The sequence below is a fragment of the Pongo abelii genome, chromosome 12, assembly GCF_028885655.2.
Source record: "Pongo abelii isolate AG06213 chromosome 12, NHGRI_mPonAbe1-v2.0_pri, whole genome shotgun sequence".
Classification (NCBI taxonomy): Eukaryota; Metazoa; Chordata; class Mammalia; order Primates; family Hominidae; genus Pongo; species Pongo abelii.
In genome coordinates, this window is record NC_071997.2 from 87,320,018 (window position 1) to 87,342,010 (window position 21,993).

Here is a 21,993-nt window from a genome sequence, read left to right on the forward strand (position 1 = left end):
AAATCATCTGGCACATAATAGAAACCCAATAAATCTGCATCCTCATCCCTCTACACCCCTTTTGGGAAAACCTTTCCAGCTTGGATAAATCCAAACTTTCTAAAGACTGCAGGCTCCTGGTCTGAATATCATCCTCAGGGAAGGCTGAGTCCAGATTGGGAAGTCTCTTTGCTCTCTACCTTCATTCGCTGAGATCCTTTCTCTTCTGTACACATCTGTCCTTCACCCCTGAGCTCTTTCTGGGAGGGGCAAAGGGGCTCCGTAAACTCAAAAGGATCCTTCAAAAGGATGTTATGCTAATGGCGGAGTTCCGGGGATGGTGAGTCCAAAGGCAGATTGTTTGAGGAAGGGGCTTTTGAGAAGCAGGGCCTTCCCTGAACCCCATAGATTCCCCCATGCAGTGGACTGCTTATTCTACCTGAACCCTGGGAGAGCTCCAGCTAAGGGCTCACACAGGCTCTAGCAGAGAGTATAAGAAATACCCATCAGTGACCACAATTAGGGATCTTGGCCTGGTCAAAGTCAAGGTCATTCATTAACATTTTCTGAGCACCCATTCCCCAGAATATATATGTTTTGCCCATTGTTTCTCAGCACCCACACTAAAGGACCCATAGTTTAGATCAAGGTACTAGTGCAGGGCTCCCTGGATAGGCTTCTGAGGCTGGGTGATTCCCTGAAGCTGTGTGCGAAAACAGTATGTGCATATGTTTTTGTGCATTTCTGGGGAGAACATCCAGAACTTTCATTACCTTCTCAGAAAGTTAGGAACCACCTGCTGGTTGTGAACTGAATGTTCTCCCTGTACTCTGCTGGGGCCAGTAGGAATCTTGGCTCCCAGAGTCCCTCCTGGGCCTCCAGATAGATAAAATCTTATGACAGAGGGTGCAGCTGTCATTCCTGGGAGGCCCATGCCCAGTGACTAAGCACTGAGCAATATTTGCTGTACCTCCTTCCAACCACAGCTTCCCGGACCATCACCTCGTCAACAGTTGGTCTGCATACAGCGAAAGAAAAATCAGTCATCTGGTACTAAACCACATTCTGGGCTACAGCTGTAGGGAGAGCGTGGAGCTTGGCCATGGAGGGTGGTGCGCTGGGCTGTTTGGCAACCTTGGCCAGGCTGTTTAAGCCTCAGTTCTCCTACGGAGATATGAGGTCCTGGCTGTAAGGCCACGTCTCCCGCCCTCACTAATGTACCCTGCACAGTTCCTGGTGCCCTGAAGGTGCTCAGCTCATGTTCATGGAGTTGAAGTGAAGAGGGAGCTGATAATCCCTGCCCCAGGCTAGGAGGGGAAATCAGACCACATAAATAACCATGAGAGAATTACAGGTCAGGAACTCAGGGGCTGCAGCTCAGAGGATAGCTGACTTCAGCTCAAGGGCTGGGTGGGTGGATGGGGACTCGGAGAAGTCTTTATGGGGGCGTAGGTGGGGAACTTTAGAGATAAGCCTTGACGGAATGGTAGAAGGTAGACATGGGGGTGTGCAGACAAAGGGCATTTCTGGGAGGGAAGTGGCTTTAGCACGACAACACAGGGGCAGGGAGGTTCTGGGCTAGAGCAAGCCCCCTGGCTGGGCTAGAACCAAGAATGCCTAGAAGAGAGGGACCAAACTGGGCTGGAAAGTGGGTGACCACCCACTGCTGTGTGCTCACTCCACCCAAGGAGAAGAGGACTGAGCAACGGGCCTGGTGGTCCCCCGTGGCTGTGCCACTGGGTCCAGGGACCCGCTGGCCCCACATCCTGTGGGTTCACTGACCAAGGCCCAAAGCCAGGACAACCCAACAAGGCTCAGCACTGTGCCAGGTTATGCTCTTTACAGCTAAAACCTCACTGGTCTCCGAGGAAAGTTCTCCTGCCCGTCAGTTCCCAGTGCTCACATAGATCACTCTTGAAGGCAGGCAGGAAGCAGATCTATAATTACTGAGGCAGCTGAGATGCTTTTCCCAGGGGCTCATGTTTAGGCTTATAATGTCATCATTTATAAGGCCCGTTCATCTCTGGTAGTGAAACGAAGTAGGGCAGTGTTACTAGACTTGAGACAGGACTTTTCTTCTCTCATCCCACTGCACCCCTCTCACTTCCCTTCCCCAAATTTCAGCTTATCTGTCTCCAGCCGATCTCTAGTATTTTCAATGTTATGTCTTCACCACAGAGGGAACATTCTAGGGGACAATAAAAATCGGAATTGTTGCTTAGTAGCCTCTGTGAGATTCAAACCTCCTTCAAAAACTAATTTAAATATCTCTTTTCCTCCACGCATCCTTCATGGATTGTCCTTCCCTAAGACTTTGCTTTCTTTATGATGGCCTTTCTATTTATATAAGTGGTTCTCTTCTGTTGCAGCTGGTCCTAAAGAAGCATTGTAAATATTTCAGGCTCTGGACCCTTTAAACCATCATTTTTTTTTTAAGAAAACAAATTCTGTCCCTCATTTAGACTGGGGATAGAGGGGGTAGGCATTCTGATGCCCTCTCTCAGCCTTTGTGTGGGGATTGTCTTCTCCATTAGCCTGTATGCTTAAGTCTTCCCTCCCTTTCTCCCTGGAGTGCATATCCAGGGCTTGCTAGGGGGAAGGGTAGTCTGTGCAGTGGATGGGGTAGATGGTATGTGGGTGTGTATACACGTGTGTGTGTGTGTGTGTGTATGCATGTATGTGTGTGAGCCCAGGCCCCTTAGTACACTTTCTTGTAGGAATCCAAGCATCACTGGTTAAGGTAGAGGACATTGCAAGGGTCTGTAGGCTGAAAGTCCTGGAGACTCTTTGTCCCAACAGGGATGCCATCTGTTGCTGTCCTCAGCTTACATGGAGGACATAATCCCTGAGGGAAGGTATGAAACTTCCCTCTGCTCGGTTGTTGGAGAATGGTGTGGTCAGGACAGCTCCGGCAAAGCTGTGATGCAGACATTAAGTCCTGGGTGCCCCTACCCCTACCACTTGCCCCCTCCTGGGTTCTGTACACGGCTGGGCCACACCAGTTCCAGGGCCTCCATGCACACACTGCCCTGGCCAGGAGGGGAAGAGTATTCCAGCGAGGGGAGGGCTAAGCCGAGGCTGAGGCAGCATGAGCACATTGACTACATTTTTTTAAATCACGAATTTAAATAGTAATCGCAAAAAGTACAATTTCTGGCATACTGAAAATTTGACAGCTATAAAATTGTAATAATACTCCTTAATGTGTCCAATGAAACATATGTACTATAACAATGTGTTAGCCACCATCATTTGTTTAAAAATTATGCCAACCAGGTCTTTGGCCATCAGAACTTTTATATGGTTCTTATTTCTCCTCAAATCTGCATTTCCATCCCACTTCCTCCATGGAATTTTATTCTAATATGTCTTCATGCTTATTATAGTCACTGTAATAAAACTGTGTAAGTATTGAAATTAACTGAAAACCTCCTGTGATCATTAGCTCTAAGTGTTAAAAAACAATTTCTATATTATTCATTAAAACAATTTTATTGATCAAAATATCATAATATGAATTTTTTTGCGAGACAGAGTCTTGCTGTGTTGCCAGGCTGGAGTGCAGTGGCACGATCTTGGCTCACTACAACCTCTGCCTCCCAGGTTCAAGCGATTCTCCTGCCTCAGCCTCCCGAGTAGCTGGGACTACAGGCGCACACCACCAGGCCCAGCTAATGTGTGTATTTTTAGTAGAGACGGGGTTTCACCACGTTGGCCAGGTTGGTCTCGATCTGTTGACCTCGTGATCGGCCTGCTTCAGCCTCCGAAAGTGCTGGGATTATAGGCGTGAGCCACCGTGCCCAGTCAATATAATATGAATTTTAATAAATAACAAAAATGCAATGTTATTGGAAATGCATCTCTTAATGACATGGGAGGGCTTTCTTTTTTCAGCCTTCTTCTCTATATATGGATGAATATTACTTATTGTTAAAATGAGGCAGTGCTTAGCTTCAATTCTACTTCTATTTTTTCTTTCTTATATATGTACATGCTGAGAAAACATGTTCACAAAATATGATTGAAATAGAAAAAGTTTTGTTATATCAAAGATAATCAATTCTTTTAACTCCTTCCCAGTTATATACCCAAATCATACGGTCATCTATCATCAAAAATTATTTTTAATGATCTATCAGCTGACAATTCAATTAGGTGTTCCATCAATTTGAACTTCTTTGAAGAATGGAGAATCAACTAATTGTGAACATTTATTTTTGGTCATTGCACTCATTCATATTCTTAATTTCTAGAAAGTATATTTAAAAATCTCTTCCATGGCAATTATATTGTGTCACTTTTCCACAAGAAGTGCCTCATTTAATCTGATATACTCTGAAAGGGTTAGAATAATCAAGATATTATTAATTTTGAAATATCTTACTAGTATAATTTTTAAAAAATAAGTTTATACACACACACACACACACACACACACACACACACACACACCTGGAGCTGCAGATTTAGCTCATTCTCTTATAAATTTTGTCCACCATTTAACTTAATTAGTAAAGCCAAACTCACCATCAATCAAACTGACTCTCAGTAAGAAAAAGCCTGACTTTTGCTGCATTTTAAAATTCAATCAAACATGTCAACAGGCATCCTGGAATCAACATTCATCACTTATGAATTTTCTTTCTGGTGGAGTGAAAGATAAGTATGGAGACTTGCCATGAGTTTGTCACCTGCAGGAAGTAGGTGCTGCCACCTTTAGTGTTTCTTCCAACTCTCTCTTTGGTGTGCTTTGCTCTCCCACAGAAAGGACCGTTCTTTGACAATACTAGTAAGGGAATGGACTCTTCAATTGTTAAATGAAATACGAGGAGTCTTCAAAAAGTTCATGGAAATGTGTAATATAAGGTAACTACGCATGGATTTCTGATTTTTTTTTTGCACCAAAATAAACCCATGCTAACTTGTTATAATGGGTTATATATAACTACACAGGATCTAGTTTGAGGCACTAAGAGGGATAAAACATCAGTTTGAAAAGAGCCCCTATCAGAGAAACATGAATTCTGATAAAATTGAAGCAAAAGAAACCATCAAATTTATGCTAAAGCTTAGGTGGAAGAATGGTGAAATCACTGATGCTTTATGAAATGTTTAGAGGGACAATGCCCCAAAGAATTTAGCTATTTACAAATGACTAACTCATTTTAAGAAGAGATGAGATGATGTTGAAGATGAAGCCCACCGCGGCAGACCATCCACATCAATTTTCAAGGAAAAAATTAATCTTGTTTGTGCCGTAATCGAAGAGGACCAACAATTAACAGAAACAATAGCCAACACCATAGATATCTCAATTGGTTCAGCTTCCACAATTCTGATTGAAAAATTAAAGCTGAGCAAACTTTCCATTTGATGAGTGCCAAAACCATTGCACCCAGATCAACTGCAGAAAAGAGCAGAGCTTCAGTGGAAATTTAAATAAATGCAATCCAGATCCTGAAGAATTTCTTCAAATAATTGTAGCCCCTATCAGAGCAATATGGCTTTAACAGTACCATCCTGAAGACATGGCACAATGAAAGCAATGACTACCAAAAGATGAAGTGGCCTAATCAAAGCAAAACAGACTGGTCAAGAGCAAAGGTCATGGCAACAGTTTTTTGGGATGCTCAAGGCATTTTACTTGTTGACTTTCTGGATGGCGAAAAAATGACGATATCTGCTTATTATAAGCATGTTTTGAGAAAGTTAGCCAAAGCTTTAGCAAAAAATTGCCTGGGAAATATTCACCAGAGACTCCTTCTCCACCATAACAATGCTCCTGCTCATTCTTCTCAGCAAACAAAGGCAATTTTTTGAGAGTTTTGATGGGAAATCATTACGCAACCACCTTACATTCCTGATTTGGCTTCCTCTGACTTCTTTTTGTTTCCTAATCTTAACAAATATTTAAAGGGCATTCATTTTTCTTCAGTTACAAATGTAAGAGACTGCATTGGCATGGTTAAACTCCCAGGAACTCAATTCTTTAGGGATGGACTCAATGGCTGGTATCATTGCTTACAAAAGTGTCTTGAACTTGACGGAGCTTGTCTTGAGAAATAAAGCTTATATTTTTTATTTTTAGCCTTTAATTTTATTTTTTCCACAAATTTTTTGAAGCCCTCTTGCATATCTTAACGTGTTCCTTCATTTGATACTCTGGAGGTTTTAGTCTCCTGGGAACAATGCACTATACTAATTAAGGCTCAGGACAGTTTAGGAGGATCTCTTTCTTTTGTAAAGTAGAACTGCAAAAGGGAAGTGGGAAAGGAAAACCCACAGAAGCCCTGACCATGAGACATTCTTAGGAAAAATAGTCATAGAAGTTGAATATCTAGAATTAGATTCCCTTAAAATGACCTGTCTTTATATATCTTTTGGGAAGTCTTGGGTTACCCCTGGCCAGGCATCATGCCTTGGTTTGAAGACCATTAGCCTAACCCCAAGAGTGACAGTATGGCCAGATCTGTAAGAAGACCACATTGCCTCTCACTTTCCACATATAATGCCATTCACCAAACATTGATTGAGAGCCAGGCACAGGCTGGATCCTTTGGGGAAAAGTATGCTCTATCACACTTCCTACAAGGAGTTGAAGGAGTTCAGTAATATGCTCAAAATATGTCCATTGCTTATCTTGAGCTGAAGGCTCTTGAAAAGCTGTACACACAGGGAGATGCTTTCTCTGAACTCCCTTAATCTGCCTGAAGACAGATGCCCCGAAAGGAACTCAAGTGTCCTAAATCCCTCTGCATGGGTTTCATTAACTGAGGAAGATTTACCCTTATCACAGGAGCAGAGACTAGAAGTCAACACCACACCCAGATGAACTGCCCTAACCTAACATATCTACCATCCATTATTCTAAGGGCCCATGCATCTCTTAAAAATCATTTACTCTCTCCAGAGTGGCCTATGTCCTCCCTCTCCTTCCCCTATTGATGGTATATAAACTCTCAAATGTCATCATTTTTTGGGTATTCACTTTTTTCCCCTGTGATGACCCCCTGCATGTAGTGTTACAAATTAATGAATTTGTATACCTTTGTTCTTTTGACCTGCCTGTCATCAGTTTATTTTACAGACCCAGTTATTGAACCTTGGAGAGTGAAGAAGGTCTTCTCTCCCTGCTATGGTCTAAATGTTTGTGTTCCCTCAACATTCAGATGTTGAAAACCTAAGCATAAATGTGATGATATTAGGAGGTGGGGTCTTTGGAAGGTGGCTAGATCATGGGGGCAGACCCCTCATAAATGAGAATAGTGCCATTTTGAAAAAGGCCTCAGACAGATGCCTTACTCTACCGCAATGTGAGGACACAGTGAGAAGTTGCCCTCCCCAGATGCAGCAATCTACCCATGCCTTGATCTTGGACTTCCCATCCTCCAGAACTGTGAGAAATACATTTCTGTTGTTTATGAGTTATCCAGCTTATGGCATCTTGTTATAGCAGCCTAAACAGACTAAAACACACCCCTATAAGGGTCTATTTGTTGGAAGCAAGTCACTAGGTCCTGCTCACACTTAAGAGGAGGAGATTACATAAGGGCATGAATACCGAGAGGCAGAGATCATTGGGAGCCATCTTAAAAATACTTGAAGTTTCTTTGTTCTCAGTTTTGTGTCCTGGTTGCTCTATGAGTTAAGAGGAAAAGTCTCACTCTATACACAGTGACAGAAATTATAAATGTTTCAAAGAAAATATGTGTAAAAGTGTTCACTACTATGTTGTTGATAATAAAAAATTAGAAATAGCATACATTGCCCTAAAAGTCTGGGAAGTATCCAGGTAGCCTGTACCTCCCCTGACACACCTATCCTCATCAATCCCTGCTCAGCTGCATCATTGTAGACCCTGAGACACGAGAGGAAAAAATGTATGGAGAAAAGCTGTGCATCTATTGACACTCCTGTCCTCCTCCACCTCTCTCCACTTCCCTTTGCCAACAAGAATGTGCATAGGCTGGACACAAAGGCAAGCAAAACCACAATTGGAGCCCAATGGGCTCGGGGAAGATGAAAACATGAAAAAGACTAGAGCTAACAATGCGGCCAGGACAGGTTCTTTAGAAATGACCTTCTGTCAAGTAAAGGGGAAGGGAGCTAGCTACTCTCTCTTTTGTGTGCCCACTCCCTGTCTCTCTCTGTCTCTCTCACACACACATACAGTTCATTCTGTTACACAGTTCATTTTGTCATTTATAAAAACAAAAAGTAGACATATGTGAATCCATATTTCTTCTAAATACCAGTGCTGAGAGTTTAAAAAAATCCTGAAAAGCCACATGTAAGAAGAAGAAATTAATGTTCTTTTATAGTCCTTCCCCAGTAACTGTGGAGGATTGGTTCTAGGACATCCCTCCCCCTACCAAATACTGAAGTCCAAAGTTCTTTATATAAAATAGTGCAGTATTTGCGTATAACCTAGGTACATCTTCTCATCTACTTTAAATCACCTCTAGACTATTTATTCACAATACCTAATACAATGTAGATGCTATGTAAATAGTTGTTATGCTATATTTTAAAATTTGCATCATTTTATTGTTGTATTATTTTTAATTTTTATTTCTTCCAACAATTTTTGATCCCCAATTGATTGAATTCAAGGATGCAGAATCCACAGATATGGAGGGTTGACTGTACTTCCTTCTACCTCTTCCCATCTATTTATTCTGGATGTGTGTGTGTAGTGTGATTGAGATGTGAGGACACAATTCATTACTATTAAATTACAAACATTTTACATGACTCATATTCTCTCTCAGAAATTAATTGCTATTTACACTGGCTTGAAACTATATTTACAATATTTATTTAAACTTATTGCTATGATTAAATAACTTCACCACCTGCCAACACTCCTTTACATTGTGACTTGCCCACTCTGTAGCTCATTTTACTTTACCTCTCCATTGGCTGGAGTGGATCTTAGAGCAATTTTCTCAGAAAAGCTACACCTGAGAATATCTAATAATTTTTTTTTGAAACATTCATATGTGAATGGTAAAATCATCATCTGGCCAAGTTAAAAATGTCTTTCCCTTAAGACCTTGGAGATGTTGTGTAATTGATTTTTGCCATAATGTAGAGATGTTTAAAGGCAAGCTGACTCCGCGTAGCTAAAACTACCTTTTACTGCTTGTGTAATTTTTTTAATCCCTCTGTTTCCAGAATCTTGCCAGGATATGTCTACCTACCGGTATCTTAACTGATTTGTTCTGTATAGCAGATTGAGTAATGTCCCTCAAAATTCATGTCCACCAGAACCTCAGAATACGACCTTATTTGAAAATAAGTTTTTTGCAGATGGAAGTTGTTAGAAGATCTCAAGAAGAAATCATACTGGTTTCATGACGGTCCCTAAATCCAATGACTGTGTCCTTCTAAAGAGAGAATGCATCAAGAGACACACAGGGGAGTCCAAGTGAGGATGGAGGCAGAGATTGGAGTGATTCTGCCACAAGCCAAGAAGCTGGAAGAGGCAAGGAAGCTTCCAGAAGCTGGAAGAGGCAAGGAAGTATTCCTCCCTAGAGCCTTTGGAGAAAGCATGGCCCTGCTGACATGTTGCTTTTGGGCTTCCAGCCTCCAGAACCATGACAGAATAAATTTCGGTTGTTTTAACACACCCAGTTTGTTACAGCAGCCCTAGCTGACTAATTCGGTCTGGATGAAGGAGTCTCTTCAATTTAGAAACCTTTTTAGGTCAGTACTTTATTGTCCTCATTTCTTCTTTAAATCACCTAGAATTCACAAGTATGATTTCTATTTTCTGTCTTTTATCTTTATATTCTCTCTAATTGTTTTGATATGTTTGTTCTTTATCTCTGCATTCTGAGAGAGCTTCTCCAATGTCAGGAAACGTTGTGAAAGACTGAGATGGGCAAAAGATGACCTGGTGTCTTTTCAACGGAATGTTGGATGTTGTATAGAGCAGCAGTCCCCAACTTTTAGGTACCAGGGACCAGTTTCATGGAAGACAATTTTTCCACAGAAGGTGAGGGAGGAGTGGTTTTGGGATGAAATTGTTCCACCTCAGATCACTGGGCATTAGATTATCCTAAGGAGTGTGCAACCTAGATCACTCACTTGCACAGTTCACAATAGGGTTTGTGCTCCTGTGAGAATCTAATCCTGCTGCTGATCTAACAGGAGGCGGAGCTCAGGTGGTAAGGCTCCCTGGCCAGCGGCTCACCTCCTGCTGTGCGGCCTGATTCCTAGCAGGACACGGACTGGTACTGGTCTGCAGCCCAGGGGTTGGGAACCCCTGGTATAGAGAACTATATGTGGTTATCTGATCCGACAAGGTCCTGAGACTTTCATTATTTATTTTTTCATGGTTATATCATAAATCTGGAATATGTAGAGACCTGGTAGTAATGGAAATGATTCTTATCCATAGGAATAGGGAAAGGAAGGAGGGATCCAAGGAGGCAAAAGTGTGGCCTGAGTGCCTATGGGGATGAAGGGTGCCCAAATAGAGTGTTCACAGAATCCTATCTTTTCACTAACAACCACTTTTTTGAAGACTGGCCCCATGCTCAGTGGAATCCTTAATTTCCCTCCAGCATCTTGATTGTCACTCTTAAGTGATTCACTGTGTCTTAGCATAGCTGAAGCATTTGCCAAACTGTACAACAAGAAAAAAAATGGTTCCTGGAATTTTGGTCCTTTAATCACTGCTCCAGACTGGTTCTGGGAACTGAGAGGCACCATCTGCAAAAGGCTTTTGGAGGAAATAGGGTGGGAAGAGGTGTGGGTGGAGTTGTCAGGGAGAGGAATATGTCCCTAGATCCATTAGAGCAGTCTGATCTGCCGTCCCTCTAAGCTGTGCAGCCACTTTGAGGAGAAAACCATTTTGTGGTGTCTTCAGCAAGCCTAGATATTTTAACTTCATTTCCAGGCTGGTCCTTGCCACTCTTTCCTTGATTTATTTTCTGTTTTTTTGGCTGTTGTAACAGGAAAATCTGTTCCCTTGCCAAACAAACAGCACTGAAAAAGATTGGCCAGGAGAAAGTTCCCACTTAGAGCCTCACCTCTAGGCTTCTGGAGGATAAGCTGCTTCTTCCACTCCTTGACCCTGGCTTTGTCCTTCCATGCCTGGGGGCAGACGGGAAGGAAGACAGGCCTTCCTGTCAGAGACACAGAGCAGGGTCAAGTTCCACCTTTTCTGTAAAGTCTGCCCTAGCCACTCAGTCCTCTGACCCTTTGAACTCCTGCTTCACTCACTATTCTACCCATTTTTACATTGAATGCTAGACTCGGGTGAATTTTACAAATCATCAATTTTCCAATATGGAATTATTATTTTTTCCAGCTATAAACTCCTTTAATAGCTGACCGCAACCTCCACCTTCCAGGTTCAAGCGATTCTCCTGTCTCAGCCTCCCAAGTAGCTGGGATTACAGGCATGTGCCACCACACCAGGCTAATTTTGTATTTTTTTAGTAGAGACGGGGTTTCACCATGTTGGTCATGCTGGTCTCGAACTCCCAACCTCAGATGATCCACCCACTTTGGCCTCCCAAAGTGTTGGGATTACAACTTTTGAGCCACTGTGCCCGGCCAAAATTTGTTTTTAATGTAACACAGCATTTACCATTTCAACCATTTTTAAGTATACAATTCAGTGGCATTAAGTACATTCGTACTGTTGTACTGCCATCACCACCATCCATTTCTAGACCTTTTTCATCATCCCAAACAGCAACTCTCTTCCCAGTTACTCCCCCATCCCTCCTTCTCCCCTGCACCTGATAACCTGTAATCTATTCTCTGTCTGTGTAAATTGGTCTATTTTAGATATTTCATATAAGTAGAATCATACAGTGTTGGTCCTTTATGGCTGGCCATGTTTAACTTAGCCTTATAATATTTTAAAGCTTATAATGTTAAAAGCGTATAAAGTTATAATGTTTTCAAGGTTCACCCATGTTGTAGCATGGATCAGAATTTCATTCCTTTTTAAGGCTGAATAATATTCCACTGAATGTTTTGTTTAGCCATTTGTCTGTTGATGGACATCTGGGTTGTTTGTACCTTTGGCTTGTTGTGTCTATCAGAGGTGTTATAGTCACTCATCTATGAAGAAGAAGTTTAGTCTGGGTTGGGGGGTCAGAGCACAGCCTCTGGAGCACACTGCCTGAGGCCCCATCCCTTCTCTTACCACCTGGGATGTTGGTACATGTCTTAACCTCTTTCTGCTACAGTTTCTCATCTGTGAAATGGGGATCCGAGGCTTAGGGCTCCTGTGAGGAGGCAATGAGCCAACACAGGTAAAGTAGCTATAGTGGTTTCTGGCATCTGGTCAACATGCAGGAAGGTTAGCTGTCACTCTTGTGTTGGGAGTTGACATCTTTACTGAGACCTATCTGGGTGGACTGGAGTTTTCTAACTTGTAGGAACTGGTGGTCAAAGAGACAGAATTGAAAAACTGGAAAATGCTAGAGGTGAAAAAGACTTCAAAGATCACTACTCAAACTTCCTCCTTTTACCAATGGGGAAACTGAGGCCCAGAGAAGGGGGGCCAGAGTGACAGAGGCAGAACTGGAGGCAGGCACCTGCCCCCAACCTTTAGACCTCAGCTTCAGGTCCAAGCCTGGCTTCACCACCCCCATCCCCTCGCTAGGTTCCCTTCTCCAAAAATCACACCAAGTTGGGGGGGTGGGGGCAGCTTCCCCACTACCATACCCAGGTTAGTAAAACTCCCAAGTTTTGGCAGGGGGAGGATTCCCAGGAGCAGGGTTCCGCTCCCCACCCACCCTTGGACCTTGGCTCAGACCCAACGCCAGCTGTTTGTTGCGCTCTGCACACCACCTATCCTTTCTTTTACCAACTTCTTCTAGGCTGGGGGCTGCAGGGGGTGGGGGATATCAAAAAGCTTTACTTGGGAGGGTCTTTTCTGGCGGGGTCTGGGAGCAGGCAGGGAGGAACCCAGACCTGGCCAGCCATGGTGGCGAGACTTTGGTTGTTTTAGGATTAGTTACCTGCATTCAGTAAGCACATCTGTTGTTCCGCTGTTTGTATTCTCTTTGTTCATTTTGTTGATTTCCTGTGAGGTTATTCTTGGAGAATTCCAGCCTGTCTGAGCTCCACAAAGGGGGCTGGTGGGCACAGCCCACACCTGGGCAAGAGAACAAGGCAGACAAGGTGACTTGGTGGCAGTGAGAACAACAGGGCAGTGCCAATGGAGACAGAAACCTGGGGAAGATACAGGACCATCTGTCAAACTGTCCCCTTTCCCTGGAAGAACTTCTCCTTGGAGAACTTTGATGAAAGAATTGTTTGTTTGTTTGTTTGTTTGTTCAAAGCCAAAATTCTATGCACCCATGCACCCCCACATCCTCTAAGGAATTAATCTGACATAAGGAAGTTTTACTAACCTGGGTGTGGTAGGGAGAGAATTTACAGTCCATCAGGGGAGGGTGCTTTGGGGAGGATGGGGAAAGGGGGGGGGGGTGCTGCATGAGTAAAGGAGTAGGACAACAATGGCAAATTTGGGAAAGCTAATGTTTATAGCTTTAGCAGAAATCTTTGTTTTTTCCTTCTCTGTCATTTTCCTCTCCCTCTCTTTTATCTTTCCTGGTGTGTTAGTCATCAGCACAGCAAAGACTCTTTTCTTCAGAGACCTCAATCTGCTGGTAGCAAGGACTGGACAGTTGTGACCAAGCCCCTTCCTCACCTCTCAGCTCTCACTCAGGACAAATTCATTCTGGATTGGAACTGGGAGGTGAGAGTTGGATTCCAATTTAGAAGATGTGGGGCAATGTCTGGGGTGGGTCTGAGCAGGCTCTCCTCCAGGACGGGAGACGCTCATGTCTGCACCTGCGGTGAAAACAAACACCCAGCAATGGGGCAGAGGGAGGAAGGGAAGGCTCCTGCCCCTGATCCAGCAGCTGAAAGTGAGAAGTTGATAATAGCGACAATGCCTGAAATGCACTCCACGGTAATCGAGCCGCGTCCGGCTCGAGCCCTCTAGGAAAGGAGGCTACATTCGGCCTGCCAGACTGCACCATGCAGACGTGGGGTGTGGCCGGTCAGTGTCAACAGCATGCTCCCAACCACCCCCTGGAGCCAGGGGTGGGAGGGAGATCCAATCTCCAGGCCACGAGGCCAATTCTGTCCTGCCAGAGTGAGGGAGAACTTCCAAGGCCACCTTTTCCCAGCCCCAGGTCCCTGCGAGGCTCAACTTTCTTGGAGGTGAAATCCTCAGGAGCCACTACACTAACGGTAGTAACAGCCCACCCTTACAGTGCACTTCCCAAGTGCCAGCACTGTTGAGAGTTTTTGTCTAACTCATCTCATTGAATCCTCATAACAGCCCTATGAGATGGGGTTTATCTCCATTTTTCAGATGGGGAGACTGAGGCATGGAAAGGGGGCAGCGCTGGGATAAGAATATAGCAGTTTGGCTCCAGAGCGGTGCCCTTCACTGTTGGGAGGCACTGCCCTGTGTCTCCATAGCACAAGCCAGGGAGGAGATTTGGCCTGCATCATGCGCCAAGGAACCCGAATGTCCTAGAGATGTAATCTGTGGATGTTTAGTTGGCACAGGTGATAGCATGGCATCAGAGTCAACCATCAACTCACTTGGAACAGGAGGGGAATCTTGTCCAACCTGACACCCTCCTAAGGTTAGGGCAGCTGGGCCTGCAGAGGTTGCCTGGGGTCATGCAGCTAGAAAATGGCAAAGCGAGGATCAGATCCAAGGTCTCCTGACAGTATCCTGTCAACTGTTCCATATATTTTTTTTGTCCCTGCTGGCCCCCACAAGCCAAAGGCCCCACAGTGGAAGGCAGGGGTGGTGAGTGGCAGGTGTCTGTTGGAGATTTCCTGGGAGAGAGGGGCCGTGTTGACTGATCGCCAGCCCCTGCCCTGGCTCTGGCTCCTCGGTTTCCCCTCCATCTGGTCTTTACCTCCATCTGGTTCACTGTAAAGAGGACTGAGGAGAACTGGAGAGACGTATAGGTCCCCCTCTCCCTGGGGTGAGGGCTGAGCAGTGCCCTGAGGGCCCTCTGGCCAGCCTGGGAACCAGTTTAGGCAGGTCTCACCTTGGAGCTCTCTCCGAGCTCAGTGTGGATTAGACTGGGACCAAGCACCTGGCCAGGTCCCAAAGAGGAGTCTTTGGCCTGGTATGGAGCTACCTGTGGATAAAGGAGCCCTGCTGGGCTGTCATCGCAGGTAGTGGCAAAGGCTCTGGATGAAGTGTCCTAACTGGTTTAACACCTTCTTTGTATGCCTCTTATTTTGTGGGTTTATTTCATTCACCTGTTAAGAACCTGCCCTGCCTTAATCTCTGTTACCTGAAGAATGAATGTCTGGATAGGGGTTTCCTTTGTTTGTTTTGTTTGTTTAAGGGCTGTACTTGTCTCCTGTGCTGGGCTCAGCTGGTCTGCACTCTAGGCCCCCAGCCCACAGGCCCCCGGCTGGCAGACTGGAGTTCTAGTGATGTTTGGACCCAGATGCAAAATCATTTCAGCTGTTAGAATATGAAGCCCACTCTTTAGTCCATGTGTGATTAGGAGAGCTTGGGATCAATTCCTTGACCCAAAATATTCCTGACTCCACATGCCTGAGGACCCTAAATGACACCAGTAGATGTAAGGTCCCTTCTTCAATCAACTTTTTTTAGGCCATTAGTAACTTGTTTATTGTGGTACAAAAATATATAACATGAAATCTACCTTCTTAAATTTTTAAGTGCAGTATTGTTAACGAAATGCACACGTTATACAGCAATACAGATCTCTAGAACTTTTTCATCCTGCATGACTTAAACTTTGTAGCCACTGAACAGCAACTCCCCGCTTTTCCCCTCTCCAACCCCTGACAGCTACTTTCTGTTTCCAAGAGTTTGAGTCCTTCAGATTCCTCATACAAGTGGAATCATGAAGTATTTGCCATTTGGCAACTAGCTGATTTCACTTAGCATAATGTCCTCAAGCTTCATTCATGTTGTAGCATATGACAGGATTTCCTTCCTTTTTTAAGACAGAATATTATTCCATTTCTTGTATGACCACATTTTCTTTATCCATTCATCTGTTAATGGACATTTAGGTTGTCCCTGGGCTGCGAACCAGTACTGTCTGTGGCCTGTTAGGAACCAGGTTGCGCAGTAGGAGGTGAGCAGCAGGTGAGCAAGCATTACTGCTTGAGCTCTGCCTCCTGTCAGACCAGCAGCAGCATTAGGTTCTCATGGGAGCAGGAATCTTTGGCTACTGGGAATAATGCTGCAATGAACATGGGAGTACAAATATCTCTTTGAGATTATGATTTCAGTTCTTTTGGATAAATACCCAGAACGAGGATTGCTGCTGTATTAGTTCATTCTCACACTACTCTAAAGAACTACCTGAGACTGGGTAGTTAATAAAGAAAAGAGGTTTAGGCCAGGCATGGTGGCTCATGCCTATAATCCCAGCACTTTGGGAGGCTGAGGTGGGCAGATCATGAGGTCAGGAGATCGAGACCAGCCTGACCAACATGGTGAAACTCCATCTCTACTAAAAATACAAAAAATTAGCATGCACCTGTAATCCCAGCTACTCAGGAGCCTGAAGCAGGAGAATTGCTTGAACCCTGGAGGTGGAGGTTACAGTGAGCCGAGATCACGCCACTGCATTCCAGCCTGGGCAGCAGAGCGAGACTCTGTCTCAAAAAAAAAAAAGAAAAGAAAAGAAAAGAGGTTTAATTGACTCGCAGTTCTGCAGGCTGTACAGGAGGCATGGCTGGGGATGCCTCAGGAAACTTACAATCATGGCAGAAGACAAAGGAGAAGCAAGCACAACTTCACATGGCAACAAGAGGAAGACAGTGAAGGGAGAGAAGCACTACACACCTTTAAACAACCAGGTCTCATGAGAAGTCTATCACAAGACAGCACTAGGGGGATGCTGCTAAAGCATTAGATACCAACCCCACGATCCATTCACCTCCCACCAGACCCCTCCACCAACACTGAAGATCATAGTTCAGCATGGGATTTGGGTGAAGACACAGATCCAAACTATATCAGTTGCATCATGTGATAATTCTATTTTTAATTTTTTGAGGAACCTTCATACTATTTTCCACAGCCACTGCACCATTTTACATCCCCACTAACAGTGCACAAGGGTTCTAATTTCTCCATATTCTCACCAGCACTTGTTATTTTTTGTTGTTGTTTTTTGACAATGGCCATCCTAACAGGTACAATACTCATTGTGGTTTTGATTTGCATTTCCCCAGTGATTAGTGATGTTGACATCTTTTCATATACTTATTGGCCATTTGTATATCTTCTTTGGAGAAAACTCTATTGAAGTCCTTTGCCTCCTTTTTAATCAGGTTATTTTTACTTTTATTGTGTGGTTATTGAGTTGTAGGAGTTTTTAAAAAATATATTTTGCTTATTAAGCCGTTATCAGTTATATGGTTTGAAAATATTTTCTCTCATTCCATAGGTTGCCTTTTCACTCTATTGATTGTTACCTTTGCTGTGCAGAAACTTTTTCATTTGATGTTGGTCCACTTGTCTATTTTTGCTTTTGTTGTCTGTTTTTGGTGTCATAGCCAAGAAATCATTGCCAAATCTAATGCCATGAAGGTTTTCCCTTATGTTTTCTTCTAGGAGTTTTATAGTTTCATATAACTTATGTTTAGATCTTTAATCTATTTTGAGTTAATTTTTGTGTATGGTGTAAGATAAAGGTCCAATTTCATTCTTTTGCATGTGGTTATCCAGTTTTCCCAGCACCATTTATTGAGAAGACTATCCTTTCTCCAATGCGTAGTCTTGGTACTTTAGGTAAAGATCATTTGACTGTCTATGCATAGGTATACTTTGAGGCTCTCTATTCTGTTCCATTGGTCTATACATGTCTGGCCTTATGCCACCACCATACTGTTTTAATTACTGTAGCTTGGAATATGTTTTGAAGTCAAGAAGTGTGAGGCTTCCAGGTTTGTTCTTCTTCCTCAAGATTGTTTTAGCTATTCAGGGTCCTTTTTAGTTCCATAAATTTTAGGATTGTTTTTGCTATATCTGCAAAAAATGGCATTTGGATTTTAATAAGGATTACATCAAATCTGTAGATCATTTTGGATTATATGCACATTTTAACAATATTAAGTCTTTTAACTCAAGGGTTCCCAATCCCTGGGCTGTGGACCAGTACTGGTTCTTGGTCTGTTAGGAACCTGTCCACACAGATCTAGAGATCTGTAGGAGGTGAGTGGGTCTAGAGAGTGAGTGAGATCTAGAGATCTGTAGGAGGTGAGTGGCAGGCGAGCAAATATTACTGCCTGAGCTCCGCCTCCTGTCAGATCAGCGGTGACATTAGATTCTTATAGAAGCGTGAACCCTATTGTGAACTGTACATGGAAGAGATCTAGGTTGCATGCTCCTTACAAGAATCTAATGCCTGATGATCTGAGGTGGAACCATTTCATCCTGAGACCATCTCCACACCCCCACCTCAGTCCTTGGAAAAACTGTCCTCCACAAAACCGGTCCCTTGTGCCAAAAAGGTTGGGGACCACTCTTTTAACCTATGAAAGATGTCTTTGCATTTATTTGTGTCTCTTTAATTTCTTTCAGGAATATTTTATACTTTTCACTGTACAAATCTTTAAGCTTATCCCTAAGTATTTTATTCTTTTTGAGGCAATTGTAGATGAGATTGTTTTCTTAATTTACTTTTGGATTGTTTGTTGTTAGTGCATTAAAATGCAACTAATTTTTGTATACTCATTTTATGTCCTGCAACTTTGCTGAATTTGTTTATTAATCTTAACAGGTTTTTTTTGTGCAGAATCTTTAGGGTTTTCCACATGTAAGACCATGACACCTGTGAACAAAGATAATTTTACTTCTTTACAATTTGGATGCTTTTTATTTCTTTTTCTCGTCTAATGCTCTGGCTAGGATTTCCAGTACTATGTTGAATTGAAGTGGCAGCAGTAGGCATCCCTGCCTTGTTCCTGATCTTACAAAGAGGTTCAGTGGAAAAGGCACTGAATTAACAATTAGGCAATCAACAAATACAAAGTGCTAACTATGATCCAAAGGACCTTGGTTTTTAGTATTTCTAACTTGCTTATATACTCACTTCATTACTCTAGGCTGTTTTAACCCCAATAAAAGAGGGAGCTGCATTAGATTATAAGAGCCTGTCCAAATTCAGTGCTCCTTCTAGATTTTATAGTTCCAAAAATATTATTTAGTACCTACTAGGCATTTAACCAAGGGAAGGTATAAGAAAAGAAATATTAAATTCTTAGTAAATCAACAACATATAACCAAGCACTTATATACAAGGTACTAGGCAAGAAGTATTCTTGTTTCTTGCCCAGGAGGAATTTACAATACGTAAGAAAGGTAAGACATGTATATATGGGAAATACAATATCAGTAAGAGAGACGACAGTGCCATTCAAGAAGGCAAGGCATGCTTCATTGCCAAGTGAAGGACACAGGAACAATCTTTAGATAAAAGCACTTCGCAAAGTAGGGGATATAGTGAGACTTACTCTCAACAAATGGGTAGAAAAGACATTGCCAAGATGAATGACATCATGATGTATCAGGTCAGGAATCCAGAGAAGAGAACAGGCTGGAATCGTTGGAGATCGATATAGGAAAAGCTGTGTGTGTGGTGAACATTTGTTTCCATTTGGCTCCCCATTCTTCCTTATTTTGGAAACTATCCTGATTTCTTTCTAGGAAGCACTCCTTCCTCCTCATCAGCCCATGAACTGCAGGTGGAAGCACGACACTCCTTCCCTATCCCCCAACCATAAGATTGGTCCAGGGATGGATCTGTAACCCAATCATAGCCAAGGAACACCTGGTATATCTGCTGGGCCTATTAGCAAAGAGGCAAGTTATCTTTCTCACTGGGCTTGAATCTGCAGCCCATTTTGCCTGCAAACCTCTTGCCACCAGGTGTGTAGAGTCTTTGAGTGGAGCCAACATGGAGAAAGCAAAACCAAGAGATAAAACCAGATCCTAGTGACTTTAGGCAAGACCCTGAATCAAGCCATTCCCAGATTGACCCAACATTCTGTTGCAAAGTGGGCCTTGAACTAGATTTGGGTGGATAGAAATGAATAGAGAGGGCAATCCATGCAGATTGTGCCACAAGAACTAGGGCATGTTGATGAGGGAAGGATGTGGTATCCACAGAGCTGTGCAGAAACTGCTTGAGAGAGAAGGTCTGAGTGGACAGTGTGCAAAATACCTTGCAAGATAACACCTATTTTTATTTCTTTGAGTGAGTTTATCCATTTGGACAAATCCAGTGGGACTGCTAAGGAGTGGCATGTAATGGAAAGACAAAGGAAGGGAGACAGAAAAGTCTCTAAAAATAATAGAATAACAGCAAATATTTGCTGAACACTACATGCTAGACACTGTAGTAAGCATTTTTTCCATTGAATTCTTTCAACAGACCATGAGGTATTATCACATCTCCATTTTAAAATGGGGAAACTGAGGCACAAAGAAGATGTCCAAGGTGGCCTATTTAATAAGTGCCAGAGCTAATATTTTAACTTGAACCCCCAGGCTGTCTGACTAGAGCCTGCATTCTTAACCTACCTCTCCTGCCCCTGTAGACACGGTCTCTGCCCTGGGGCAGCCAAGGGCCAGCGTGATAGTAGGGGGAAGGAGAAGGGGCCAGCTATGGCCAAATGGGGCCACAGGAGAACACAGAAGTCAAATCATTTTCCTCAGGGTGACCTGGATTTGATTATCTGTTCATTTTCACTCAGGTTTTCAAAAACAACAACAAAAAAATCCTTTCAAAAAAAGCTGTTGGACAAATGCCGAAACTCTGACTTGCCTGCCCCTGCTTAGCAGCCGTCATTGGAATCAGGGAAAGGCTCTAGCTGGCTGCTTCTGATCAGGCCTGCCAGCCTCCTGGGCTGGCTGAGGACACTCACAGGGGGAGCAGGTTCCTTAAGACAAGCCCCCTTCGCTGGCCCTGGCTCGCTCCCTCCCTCTTCTCTCCCTGTCTCTTTCCACCTCTGTGTCCCCTTCCCTTGGACTGCCTCAGGAAAAGGAAGAATAAAGTTTTTTTAAAAAAAGAAGTCTAATGAAACCAAACACTTGTATTTCCAACTATTGACATTGGATTTGTGTGTGCTTCTCCAGCTCTGCCATTTGGGACAAGTCTTTCTCCTCCTCTCTTCACCCGATGGTGTAATGCAAACAGACCATAAAAAAATAAACTTTCCCCTCAAATATTATCTTAGGCCTCATTTTATCATGCTTCCTTGAGCTGTTTCTGTAAAAGGAAGAAAAAAAGAATGTGGGTTTTAGTTTGCACCAGGCTGGATGGAGAGGGCCCTGTAGCTGGGTTTTCCCATTGTGGACTCTCTCCTTTGGCTTGTGGTCTCCTTCCCAGAGCACTCAGTGGCTGTTCCATTTCCATTTGTGCCTCACCTAGGTTCCCCACATCAATTCTCCAGTTCTTGTCCATTCACCTGAAAAATGGGCTAATAACACCTACCTACAAGGTTCTGCAACACAAAGGGACTGAGAACACAGGGCGGGTACAATGCAAGGGGAGGTGGTGGGCTCTGATCTAACTGCAGAGAATATGCCCCTGCCTAAATGCAGTCTGGCTCCACTTAAAAGCAAAACAAACCAACAAGTGAAAACACTCTGTGATGGCCAAAACAAAACAACTGCAAGGTGAATTTGGGCTTGAAGCTACCTGTTTTGAACTCCACAAGGACTAAGTGAGACAATATTTGAGAGAGAGGCCTTAAAATCCACATTCCCTAGAGTGGACAATGCCCACAATTTACCTCTTCAGGTGAGCGAGCATGAGGACCTTCCCTCCTTGAAGGTAGGCTCTGATGGGGTGGGGAGATGGGAAGAAAAACTGAGATTCATAGGGCCTGGGGTGATCTCTCAGGGGGTCAAAGGACCTGGGGAGAGAAGGCTGGGCCAATGGAGGCCAGGTTGACCTTTACAACAGTTTTGTCACATTCAGATCTTAGCGACTGGTACCTGGATGT

The 21,993-nt window shown here is 43.5% G+C and overlaps 2 long non-coding RNA genes across 8 annotated transcripts in view; one reads left to right on the forward strand and one right to left on the reverse strand.

The window, feature by feature from the left end:
- Positions 1–21,993, forward strand: part of LOC100441134 (uncharacterized) — a 118,499-nt gene that overhangs the window by 73,322 nt on the left and 23,184 nt on the right. For 2 of the 6 annotated variants that reach the window (XR_010136309.1, XR_008522439.1), the window contains one exon: positions 9,282–9,609. The exons of 1 other annotated variant lie outside the window; for it this stretch is intronic. This is a non-coding gene — a long non-coding RNA (uncharacterized LOC100441134). Of the gene's footprint in view, positions 1–9,156; positions 9,617–21,993 lie in introns of those variants that run through there. 3 more of the 6 variants (XR_008522437.2, XR_008522436.1, XR_008522438.2) reach the window with 2 other exon arrangements.
- Positions 10,591–21,993, reverse strand: part of LOC129057713 (uncharacterized) — a 39,484-nt gene continuing 28,081 nt past the window's right edge. For both annotated transcript variants that reach the window (XR_008522441.1, XR_008522442.1), the window contains 3 exons: positions 12,969–13,105; positions 11,019–11,114; positions 10,591–10,708 (listed from right to left, as the gene is read on the reverse strand). This is a non-coding gene — a long non-coding RNA (uncharacterized LOC129057713). The remainder of the gene's footprint in view (positions 10,709–11,018; positions 11,115–12,968; positions 13,106–21,993) is intronic.